The sequence below is a fragment of the Orycteropus afer genome, unplaced genomic scaffold (assembly GCF_000298275.1).
Source record: "Orycteropus afer afer isolate SDZICR_OR568_19922 unplaced genomic scaffold, OryAfe1.0 scaffold00933, whole genome shotgun sequence".
NCBI classification, from domain to species: Eukaryota; Metazoa; Chordata; class Mammalia; order Tubulidentata; family Orycteropodidae; genus Orycteropus; species Orycteropus afer.
This window is the reverse complement of record NW_006922520.1, coordinates 42,843-55,704: the sequence shown is the minus strand read 5'-3', so window position 1 is coordinate 55,704 and position 12,862 is coordinate 42,843.

The window sequence follows — 12,862 nt, the reverse complement described above, 5'->3', positions numbered from 1 at the left end:
GGGTCGCTATGAGTCGGGTCCGACTCGACGGCACATAACAACAACAACAACAACAAACGCTAAGAGAATAATCTCCTATTTCTTAAAGCTATCCATTTTTTGGGATTCCTGTTAGAGGAGCACAACAGGGCCAAAAGAGTCATTTTGGTGGACAGGTTTCAGGGGCACTTCCAGACTAAGATAAATTGAGAAAAAGGAAGAGTCCATCTACTCCTCAAAAAAAAAAATTGGCCAGTAAATACCTAATAAATAGCAATTAAACACTGTCTGATATATTACTGGAAAACTTCTTGAATATCCCTGACACATTATCTGATATCCTACTGGAAGATAAGTGCCTCGGGTCAAAGGCAGTCAAAATAGCACTGGGGGAGATCTTCATCCTCAAAGTAGAGACAATGTTAAAGAAATGTATGGAATCAAGTTTTTGGAACCTATATTTTCTGATGGGCATGTCTCATGGTGGGAAGAAATAGCTGTAAACTTCCATTAATAATCAGAACAGAGAATGTACAATGATTGCAGGAAAATTGGAAGTTATCAAAAATAAAATGGAATGCATAAAGATTGATATCCTAGACATTAGTGAGCTGAAATGGATTTCTTCTTGTTGTTAGGTGCCATTAAGTCATGTCTAACTCATCACAACCCTCTGCACAGCAGAACGATACACCACCCAGTTCCACGCCAGCTCTGTGATCCTTGAGCACATCATCGAAGCCACTGTGTCAATCCATCTCGTTGATGGCCTTCCCTTCTTTCATTGACCCTCCACCTTACTGAGCATGACATTCTTCTCCAGAGAATGGTCCCTTCTGACAACATGACCAAATTAGGTGAGATGAAATCTGGCCATTCTCACTTCCAAGGAGCATCCTGGCTGCACTTGCTCCAGGACAGATCTGTCAGTTCTTTTGGCAGTCCATGGTACTTTCAGCATTCTTCACCAGCACCACAACTCAAAAGCATCAATTCTTCTTTTGTCTTCCTTATTAATTGTCCAGCTCTCACATGCATATGAGGTGATTGAAAATATCATGTCTTGTGTCAGGCACACCTCAGTCCTCAAGGAGACATCCTTACTCTTCAGAACTTGAAAGAGGTCCCTTGCAGCCAACTTGCCCAGTACTGTATGTCATCTAATGTCCTGACTGCTGCTTCCATTGGTATCAATTGTAGAACCAAGCAATGTGAAGTCTTTGACAACTTCAATCTTTTCTCCATTTATCATGATGCTGCTTATAGGTCCAGTTGTGAGGACTTTTGTTTTCTTTACATTGAGATGTAATCCATACTGCAGACTGTATTCTTCAATCTTCATCAGTAAGTGCCTCAAGTCATTCTCACTTTCAGCAAGCAAAGTGTGTCATCAGCATATCTCAGCTTGTTAATTATTCTTCCTCCAATCTTCATGCCACTTTCTTTTTCATATAGTCCAGCTTCTCGGATTATTTGCTTGGCATACAGATTGAATAAATATGGGGAAAAGATACAACCCTGATGCACTCCTTTCCTGATTTTAAACCATGCAGTATCCCCTTGTTTTGTTTGAACAACAGCCTCCTGGTTTATGTACAGGTTCCTCAATAGCACCATCAAGTGTTCTGTAATTCTCATTCTTCTCAATGTAATCCATAATTTGCTATGATCTACACAATCAAATGCCTTCACATAGTCAATAAAACACAAGTAAACATATTTCTGGTATTCTTTTCTCTGAGCCAGGATCCATCTGATAGCAGCTATGATATCCCTTGTTCCATATCCTCTTCTGACTCTAGCTTGCACCTCTGGAAGTTCTCTGTCAATATACTGCTGCAACCGTTTTTGAATTATCTTCGGTAAGATCCTACTTGCATGCAGTATTAATGATATTGAGCAATATCATTAATATTATTTCCATTAATATTGATTTCACATTCTGTGGGATCACCTTTGTTTGGAATAGGTACAAATATGGATCTCTTCCAGTCTGTTGGCCAGGTAGCTGTTTTCCAAATATCTTGGCATAACCAAATGAGTGCCCCCAGTGGGGCATCTTTTTGTTGACATCTCAATGGGTAGTCTGTCAATTCCTAGAGCCTTGTTCTTCACCAATTCCTTCAGTTCAGCTTCAACTTCTTTCTTCAGTACCATTGGTTCTTGATCATATAGCACCTCCTGAAATGGATGAAGATCTACCAGTTCTTTTTGGTACAGTGACTTTGTATTCCTTCCATTTTCTTTTGATATTTCCTGCATCATTCAATATTTTACCCATAGAATCTTTCAATATTGCAACTTAAGGCTGAATTTTTTTTCCTCAGTTCTTTCAGCTTGAGAAATGGCAAGCATGTTCTTCCCTTTCGGTTTTCTAATTCCAAGTCTTTGCACATTTCATTATAGTAATTGGCTTTGTCTGCTCGAGCTGCTCTTTGAAATCTTCTGTTCAGCTCTTTTATCTTGTCATTTCTTCCATTTGCTTGAGCTACTCTCCATTCAAGGGCAAGTTTCAAAGTCTCTTCTGTCATCCATTTTGGTCTTTTCTTCTTTTGTCTTTTTAGTGATCTCTTGCTTTCTTCATGGATGATATTCTTGAAGTCATCCCACAATTCTGTTTTTCAGTCACTGGTGTTCAGTACATCAAATCTATTCTTTAGATGGTCTCTAAATTCAGGAGGGATATATTCGAGATCATATTTTGACTCTTGTGGACTTGTTTTAACTGTCTTTAACTTCGAGTTGAATTTGCATATGAGCAGTTGATGGTCTGTTCCACAATCAGCTCCTGGCCTGATTTTGGCTGAAGATATTGAGCTTTTCCATTACCTCTTATCACAGATTAAGTCAGTCTCATTCCTGTGTATTCCATCTGCCAAAGTCCATGTGTATAGCTGTCATTTGTGTTGTTGAAAAAAGGTATTTACAATGATAAGTTGTTGGCCTTGCAAAATTCTATCATGCAATTTCCAGCATCATTTCTGTCACCAATGCCAAATTTTCCAACTAGCGGAAACATCCTTTGTGATCCTGTTTTGAGAGCCTTCCAAACTAAGTGGCTTATCCTCCTTCACTGTATTGGACAATGTTTCTGGGCTATTCATAAAGTTGCACAGTAATGTATCAGACAGTGTTTCTCTGCTATTCATGAGGTTTTCCCTGGCCAATACTTTGGGAAGTGGATGGCTTCCTCCTTGTTCCTAGTCTGTCTCTGTCTGTAAGCTTTTGAAACCTGTGTACCATGTGCAATCTACTGGGCTTGAAACACCAGGACCAGGAAAGACCTGCATCATCAGAATAGAAACAGCCTTAATGACATGGATAAGGTAAAGCTTTCAAGACCTCCATTGGCTGATGTGGCATGACTCAACTTGAGAAACAGTTGCAAACATCCATTAATAATTGGAACATGGAATGTACAAAGTATGAAACTAGGAAAACTGGAAGTTGTCAAAAATGAAATGGAGTACATAAAGATTGGTATCCTAGGCATTAGTGAGCTGAAATGGATGGGTTTTGGCCATTTTGAATGAGACAACCATATGATCTACTATGCTGGGAATGACAATTTGAGGAGGAATGGCATGGCTTTCATCATCACAAAGGATGTTTCAAGATCTATCCTGAAGTACAATACTGTCAGTGATAGGATAATATTAATATGCCTACAAGGAAGACCAGTTAATATGACTATTATTCAAATTTATGCACCAACTACCAAAGCCAAAGATGAGGAAATTGAAGATTTTTATAAGATTCTGCAGTCTGAAATTGACCAAACATGCAATCAGGATGTGTTAATTATCACTGATGAGTGGAATGCAAAAGTTAGGAACAAAGAAGAATCACCGCTAGTTGGAAAACTTGGCATTGGTGACAGAAACGATGCTGGAAATTGCATGATAGAATTTTGCAAGGCCAACAACTTGATTTGTTATGATCCACAAAATCAAATGCTTTTGCATAGTCAATAAAACACAAGTAACCATGTTTCTAGTATTCTTTGCTTTCAGGTAAGATCCATCTGACATCAGCAATGATATCCCTCATTCCACATCCTCTTCTTAATCCATTGGAGATACTTTTTTTTTTTTTTTTTATTTAAATTCCCTTTTTTCTTTTGGAATTTTTTTTAGCCGATCTTTTTTGTTCTTTTTTTTTTTTTTTTGCCATCTTGTCTTATATTTGCATGTGATTTGAAATTGTCTGTTGTCTCTGAGACAATGTAGTGTTGTTGTATTAATTTGTATGTTGGCTTGTTTCACCCTGATTTTTTGTTTTGTTCTGTTTTATTATATTTGGGCAAGAGGGTGTGTATTTTACTCTGATCTCTAGTTTGGAAGCACTGGGGTGCTCACCACCTGTCTCTTGGTGGAATTGGTAGCAGGTGGGTGTGGTGGTGCGAGTCTCTGATCACTGATCATTCAGAGCAGCTCAGAACAAGATGGTAGGTCACTGTCTTTGTCCAGTAGTGCTGGAGCAGATGGTGGCACTTGTCCAGTGGGTGGGGCAGCAGTTGTGGGGATATGTCTGGGTAGTGTTACTGGCTCCCATCTTTTGGGGACAAGTAAAAAGTAAAAATTGGGGAGTGGGGAAAATAAAAAGAGAAAAAAAGGGGGGAGGAGATGTAGGAAGAAAGAAAAAATCACGGAAGAAGCAATAAAGTGTGCCACTATACTGGCACAAGTGGTAGCCATCAAACATGGCTATGGTAGAAATGTGGCACTCACGTCACAGGTACATGCACCATTAAATATGGAGGACCAGGGATGTCACTACTGAATTCAGAGGTGATGGGAACCAAAGCATTCACTCAGCAAGATCCAAGAAAATGAAAAAAGAAGAAGAAATTTGAAAAGGCAGGGGAGAAGTGGAAGAAAAAAAGAAAGAAAGAAAAAGGACAAGGAATTGAAAGAGAAGGACTGAGAAAAAGGAAAAAGAGATAATTTAAAAAAAAAAAAAAAAAAAGACTGCTGCAAGTGTTATCTGCCAAACACAGCTACGGGGGAAAGCAGAGCTCACCCTAGAAGAGCTCACCTCACAGTCTATGGAGAGGTGGGGGCAGATTCTGCTGACCTGACCATGGGTGGGAAGGAAGAGGTGAAGAGTAAAAAAGAAGAGAAAGAAGAAGAAAATAAGGGGGCTAAAAGGGAAGAACTAAGAAGAAGGAAAAACGAAAAAGAAAGCAAAAAAAAGCAGCACAGTACTGGAAATTGAAATTGCCAGCCATTAGGCACAACTGCTCAGGAACACAGTGCTCACTCCACCAGAACACACACCTCTGACCAAGGAGGGGTGGAGAAAAGCATGAGCAGTGGGAGAGGTGCTCCCATTTTGGGGGATCTAAAAAGAAAAAGACAAAGGAAGAGGAGAAGAAAAATAATATGAATGGTAAAAGAGAAAAGGAAAAGGGAAAAGAGAGAAGAATTAAGCAGAAGGATAAATTAAAAAAAAAAAAAAAGCAGCAAAGCACTGGCAGTGGGGGGAATTTGTCTGGCCACCATGTGAGTAAGGGTGGGGAGGGCCACACCTCTAGTCACCAGGAGGTTGTACAAGGTAAGATGGGAGGACACATTTCTCTGGTCGCCTGATCACTGATGTGAGGGCTGGTGCAGTCCTGGGCAAGTGGAGCCTGTTACCTGGTATCTGCTCTGATTAGAACACTGCTTGCAATAATTCAAAATGGCTGCTCTGTGCTGCTGGGCAGTTTACTGCTCCATGTTCACTGTTTGTATTCAGTCTCTTCCTCTCATTAGTATTTGACCTACTTCTTTTTCCTTTCCTTTGAAGCTCTGGGATCCAGAATTGTCACCTGTAGCTGTTTCCCTTACTTTTTCAAGTCTTTGTTATAGAAGGTCTGGATAGTATATATGCCTAGTCTGCCATCTTAGGATTTCCTCTTCTAGATTATTTTTAGGAGGTCTAGTGGCATAGTGCCTAAGGCATTTGACTGCTAACCAGAAGGCTGGTGGTTCAAACCCCCTAGCCACTCCTCAGAAAGAAGATTGGATAATCTATTTCCATAGATATTCCACCTTGAAACCCCAAGGAGGGGTTTCTATGAGTTGCAATGGACTCAATGGCATGAGTTTAGTTTTTGTGAGGCTTTTTAAATATTATTTTCAGAAGTTATATTTGTATTCTTTTTTCAAATGTATCTAACATTTCAACAGATAACTTTATTTATTGCTAGTTTATGATTCTATTCTTTCTGTTAACATCTTACTCACTGCTGTTGAATCAGATCCATCTCATAGCTACCCCTCCTTGGATTTCTGAGGTGATATCACTATGGAAGTAGATTTCAAAGTCTTCCTTCTGAGGAGTGGCTGGTGGGTTTGAACCATCAGCCTCTGGTTAGCGATCAAATACCTTAGACACTATGCCAGCAGAGCTCCCGAAGCATGTTTATTTTAAATTCTGTGTCTTATTTGTTTAGTATCTGAATGCCTATGGGTTTCATTCTCTGCTCTTTGTTTCTAGTAAGTCTCATTCATGGAGTTTAGTTTTTATCATGTTTGAGGATTTTATTTTGAATATATATATATAGAGAGAGATGTATATATGAAAACATTTTTTTGGCCTAACTTTTCACTGGCGTTCTTTGAGGGGTTTAACTTTATGTAGCTGTCTCAGTTTCAATTACTTATTGTTTATACACCCAAGACTTTATTCTGGTCCAATTGAGAGCCATTAAAACATCAGAATTAAGTACCTTTAATCAGCAAATTTCCCCCAGTGTATCTACATCTTCCTTGCTGACTTCCACTCTAGTTCTTGTTTCTGTCATTTTTAGGGGTCCTGAAGAAGTTCCTTAATTTTTCAGGAACTTAGCTATATTTTTTGTAATCTATCCATTTTTCATTGGTATTTAATGGTGGGATAAAATTTAAAATGCAAAAGTTATCCCTGAGATCTATAAAATTGTGGATATTGATAGAAATTTTTCTACCTTATTAAGTTTCATCATTCTCATTAAATGAGAAAAGCAGCTGAAGTACTTAGCAGAGTTCCTGGTATCAAAAATGTTAGTAAAATGAAGATACTGACTAATTTTGTAAGACATTTCCTATATTGGGCTTTCTTCATCTATTCCATTTATATGAATTTTTTTCTATATAAACTAAATTACATTATTTGACTTTATCATCTATGACTTAAACATTCTAAAGAGAAAAATCTTTTTCTGCTAACATTGATTGAAAATAGCTGTTAATGTTTTATCAAAGGCAAATTCTTATTTGAAATTGTTCAAGAAATAACATTTTGAAAATGTGATGAGGTTATCATTAGCACCATTTTTCCATTTTTTAAGTGGATGAGGTCAGTTTTCTAAAATTATCTTACTCTTAATTTCTAATTCCACCTTCAAAACTAAAAATAAATAAGTAGTATCTTTAGGTGTAAGTTATATCATTCAACAATTTTTATTGTGAATGGAAATCATTTGTCCCATGCCATCACTTAGTGGGAAACAAAAGAAAGAAAAACAAGACAAAATAATAATGTAAGTGAGGTAAGTGTTCAAAATATCTATTTCTGTTAATGAGGAGAGATGAGTGTGCCATAGAATTTGGTTGTCACTAAATGCAGTGTTGATATAGTTTCAATATCAAACAATAAATTATCCTTTTGCAACAAGTAATCTAAAATTGAAATTTGCCATCAGGCTGAGTATCTCTGTTTTAGTTTATTCTTGGATTTTTCAGCTTTCTCAGATTGTTTGGGAAACACAGCTGGGCTTATTAATATTCTGAGACATGCTAATCAAAGAAGATGACTGTCATCATGTGCAGCTCTGGATCTCAGCCTTTGGACTTCACAGCCAACTGATCTATCCTCAGTAGAAGAAGTAAATGCCAGTGTTTAGAATTAAATATTTTGGCTTCTGGTTCATGACTTTCATAATTTAATAATAGTGGTAGCCAGCATGATTGAGTGTTATTGTATGCCTGAAACCATGCTAAGACATTTCTATGTACTATTTTATTTAGTCTTCACAACAGCCTATAAAGTAGACTTATTCCATTTTATAAACAAGGAAATGAAGTCTTAGAATGATCTGTTGCCTTTTTCTTTAAAGTTTAAATATAATGAAAGAGTAGAATTCCTTATCCTGGAATATAACTTTCTAAATGCAACTACCTGACCTTATCATCTGCTGTTGTTCATTCAATCAAGACCACCAACTAATAAGAAGGTAGTTCTCAGCATTAGACAGGCACAGAGAGAGAGGGCTTAAAGGTGTCCTAGAGAGAGAGCCTGACATGCCTAAAAATATGGCCCTGAAGCTTGCCTGCCTGGACATTAAAAAGTAGTCCCTGTTCTTTCTTGGAAGATCCTGGACACTATCTAAATTATCTGCTTGACAACTCCCTTAACATCCCCTTTTCTGACTTTCTATCTGTTTCTATAGCAAATATTTCAAAATGGTAAGGGATTGCAAAACTCTTCTAACCCAAATTTATTCAGTTTTCAGAAAAGGAAGTCAAGGGTCCTCATAGTTAAGTTACTTGCCTTAGGTCTCATAGTGGGCACCTGAAGTTAACCTGACTACATCAGTTAAAAGACTTCTGATATTACTATCTAGGTTTCAAACTAAACTATTACTTAACTCCAATGAAAAATATCCAAAGAATGTGAAACAGACAAAAAAAAGTTTGTGTTCAACAGTTTATTCCTTCCTTCCTTTCTTCCTTCATTCCCTCATTTATTCAATAAGCACTTATTATATGTCTACTCTGAGCCAGGTAGTACGCCATCCGCTAAAACTATAAAGGTAGAGAAAGTCAATGCTTTGCTATTCACTGAAGCATATTTCCCAGCCACACTAGGGGTGATCTCATCAGATGTGGGCATATCCTGACTCAATTACTCCATTTTTGGCTCAATCTGCTGCGTTTCTTGAGTATTTACTATTTTTTCTAGGGTTTTGTAACAGTGATGAATGAGACATACAAATGTTCCTGCACTCAAGGAGATTATATTATAATTGGTAGAGACACACTATAAACTGTTGTGGTTGTTAAGTAGGTGTGTCAACTTGGCTGGGCCTGGTTGAGTAGCTGGGCAGCTAGATACAGTTATTTGCCATGGTGAGATTGGTAATTAACTCCATGGTGGAATCTACCAGAGCAGCTAAGTAGCTGCTTTAGGGATGTGGTCTGCTTTCAGTATGTAAGAAGCAACTTTGAGGAAGGTCTCCAGCTTTTTGGCACACTTGAACACTGCATGTAGCCAATTCTTCATTCAGTACCCTCTCATGCTCTGTAAATCTTGGGACTTTCAATGTACTTGAATTAATGGCCTGCCATGTGGTTTGGTGACATCAAGACTGTGCCTTTTTACTTATCAACCTTGGGTTTGTCAGCCTCAGCAGCCAGCAGCTGCCTAAGTGAAGAAAGCCTCCAGCTTCAGTGGGTCGGAAGCCAGAGGCAGAGCTGAAACCCAAGGTCGAGGGGCTTTCACCCAGCCCCTAGAACCCAGCACTTTGAACTCAGACTTCTAACCTCCAAAGTTGTAAGAGAATAAACTCCTGTTTGTTCAAGCCATCCCATTTGTGGTATATTCCTGTCAGAGTGGCACTAGGTAACCAAAATAACAGTGAACAAATAAACAACTGAGATCATTTCAAATACTAATTATGCTATGAGGAAGATAAGATTGAATGATATGGTAGAATATTTAGAAGGGTCTACCCTTGCTTTAAATGGTGAGGGGAGGCTTCTCTAAGGAGATAATATTTCAGGTGATACCTGAATAATGTAAAGGAGATTTCCATTCAAAGATTTTGTTGGTGGTGTACCACAATGATGCATTGATCATCTAAGCCTGTTTTGGCTACCTAGTACTGCTCTGACAAGGATATACTACAAATGGGATGGCCTTATCAAACAGTTTATTCTCTTACAGTTTGGAGGCTTTAAGTCCAAGATCAAAGTGCCAGGCTCCAGGGGCTGGGTGAAAGCCCCTCAACCCTGGGCTTCAGCTCTGCTTCCTGCTCCCAGCCCTGCTGGCTGCTGAGACTGACAAGCCCAAGGTTGACATGTAAAAAGGCACAGTCCTGATGTTACCAAACCACATGGCAGGCCATTAATTCAAGTCCACTGAAAGTCCCAAGGTCAGTAGAGCATGGCAGGCTGCTTGCTGAAAAGGACATGACTACATGCAGGGTTCGAATGTGCCATAAGCTAGAGACCATTCCTAAAGCTGTTTCTTATATATGGGAAGCAGACCACATAACCAAAGCAACTACTCAGCTACTCCAATAGATTCCACCATAGAGTTAATTACCAATCTCACCATGGGGAATAACTACATTCACCTGCCCAGCCACTCAACCAGGCCCAACCAAGTTGACACAAAAACTTAACCTCCACAATGCCTTTGGTAGAGCCCAGGATAGCCATAGCCTCAAGCCAGTAGCTTAATGGGATGTAATTTCCTCTGTTTACCCCAATATGTTATACAAATATTACCATTGTCTATCTGTTCTGTCATATAAAAAAATTAGGAAGCACACTTCTAGGTAAAGAAAAAATTCATGGAGAAGGAAAGCAAATATGAGGCCCTGAAATGGGGATGAGCTTAGTGAACTGGGTAACAGAAACAGTATGGTGCACAAAAGAGAGGGTGACAGGGAATGAAGTAATCTAGTGGGCAGGAGCCAGATCATGTAGACTACTAAAGCCTTGCTATGGAGTTCTAATCTAGTGATGGGAATTGATCAGAGAGTTTGAAGCAGGAAAATTAATGTCATTTAATATACACTTTGGGAAAGATCATTGATATGGGAACCAGAGGGATGACATGGAGTTTCAGCATCAAGATGACAGTTGATGGTGACTTAGATGAAGGTAAGAGTAGCAATGGGGGAAAAATTCAGATCTGTAATGTGAAACCAGCAGGAATTACTGATGCACTGAATGTGGGGAATGAGAGCAAGAGAAGCTATCAAGGAATACTACTCAGTGATAATTAAAGAACAACTACTAGACATCAGAATCAAAATATCAGATAGGTAATCCTGTACATCTAGCATGTATCTGTCTTTATATTGTGCAAACAACTGTGAAATTCATTTCTAAAAGTGCCAGCATCTTAAATTAGAGCTGAAACATTCTTCCTGCATACCATCAACCCAATTCCTTTTGAGAAATCTCAAATATCAATTTAAAATGCATTTTGAATTCCAGCCACTCACACCCAGCAGGTGTTTCTCCAGCCTGAGCTGCATCCAAGTTTGTGGCCCTTTTAGGAAAATATCTTGAGAGTCTCAGCTAATTCTAGAGTATTTAAGTAAAGTTCTGTTCTCTACCATATCCCACTTTTCCCCAGGCAGGCTTGGACCACCTGCATATGTATGGTAAACATGCTTGGTGTGCACATCTTGGTGTGCACATACCTTTGTTTTCTTCCAAAATGAATTAAATATATTTATATATTAAAGCACATATTAAACAGGTTAATCAAAATACAGATTGAAAAGAAATATTGGAAATTATATGAAAAGTGGAGAGAAAATTTTATCTGGAATCTGGTGGGAGAGTTTTTGTAATGAAGCACTAAAATGAACTCTAAGTCTCCTAGTAGCCAAAGAATAAAATAAAATATCATGGACCATATAATTTTCTTTGTCTAGTGAAAGGAACCATGAAATTGCTGTAGGAGATACAGATTTTACTTGATACCAAAAATGGGAGGAATATATTGTAAGGCTCATTACCAAGTAATTTAGTAAATTACGTATCCTTTGCCATTTTGCATAGGTTCATAAATAGTCTTCAAATGCCATTTCATGAAAGCTGAGGATTTATATTAGTGAAGTTATTTTGTAGGACTTAATATGAAGTATCTATGTACATTGTTTTCTGTTAATGAAACCTGATCAAGTTTGAATGGTATTGTCTTCTAGATTTCCTCAATGCCTGTAACTCCATATTGTTGCTTAAGTTCCCTCAAACTGGAATATCCATCTCCAATTTTTCCCCCAAACAAAACCTTATGTTCGCATTCAAAACAATATCTGAGCCCAAGTCCTTAGTAACTACATTGTACTTCTACTTTAGTTAGAAACTCACCTGTTGTTAGCTATCAGCAACTCTTGGTGACCCTGTGTACATCAGAATGCCTGGTCCTGTGTCATCCCCATAATTGGTAGCAGATAGGACAGATGTGATCCATATAGTTTTCATTTCCTGATTTTTGGAAGTAGATCAGAAGACTTTCTTCCTAGTCTATCTTAGTCTAGAAGTTCAGCAGAAACCTATTCAGCATCAGGGCAACACATAAGCCTCCACTGATGGATGGGTGGTGACTGTTCATAATACGCACTGGCTGGGCATCAAACACTGGTCTCCTGCAAAGAAGGTAAAAACTGTGCCATTGAACCACCAATGATCCCTGGAAGCACCCTTAGGTAGCTATTAAAATACTGGCAGCTCCTGGGTTATAAATGTGTGATTTACGGACAACTTCTACTTGCCTTTTATTTACTTATTTTGCATATGTTATTCAAACAAAATAGACTCTTTCCTTTATTATCAGAATATAATGGGCAGATTTTTGGTAAGTTTTCTTTTTTTGGCCTTAATTGTCTATTTCATTGTTTAACCTTCAGGTACAATTTAAATATTTAAAACAGTGAATAGTCAGCAGAACTAAAAATTTAAGTAAATTTGAAAGGCTATACCGATTAAGTGTGAGATTAACTATATGACACTAAAAGTTATTTAAGCAAGTAAGAAGCTCATTGACTCAGGGAAAATACATAGCAAATCTAATGATGGTTTGTGAGTTATTGTATCTTACCTTTGTGTGATCTATTAGATCACTTTTTTAAAACTTTTTTGTGAATTGGGTGAAAGTTTACAGAGCAAATTGG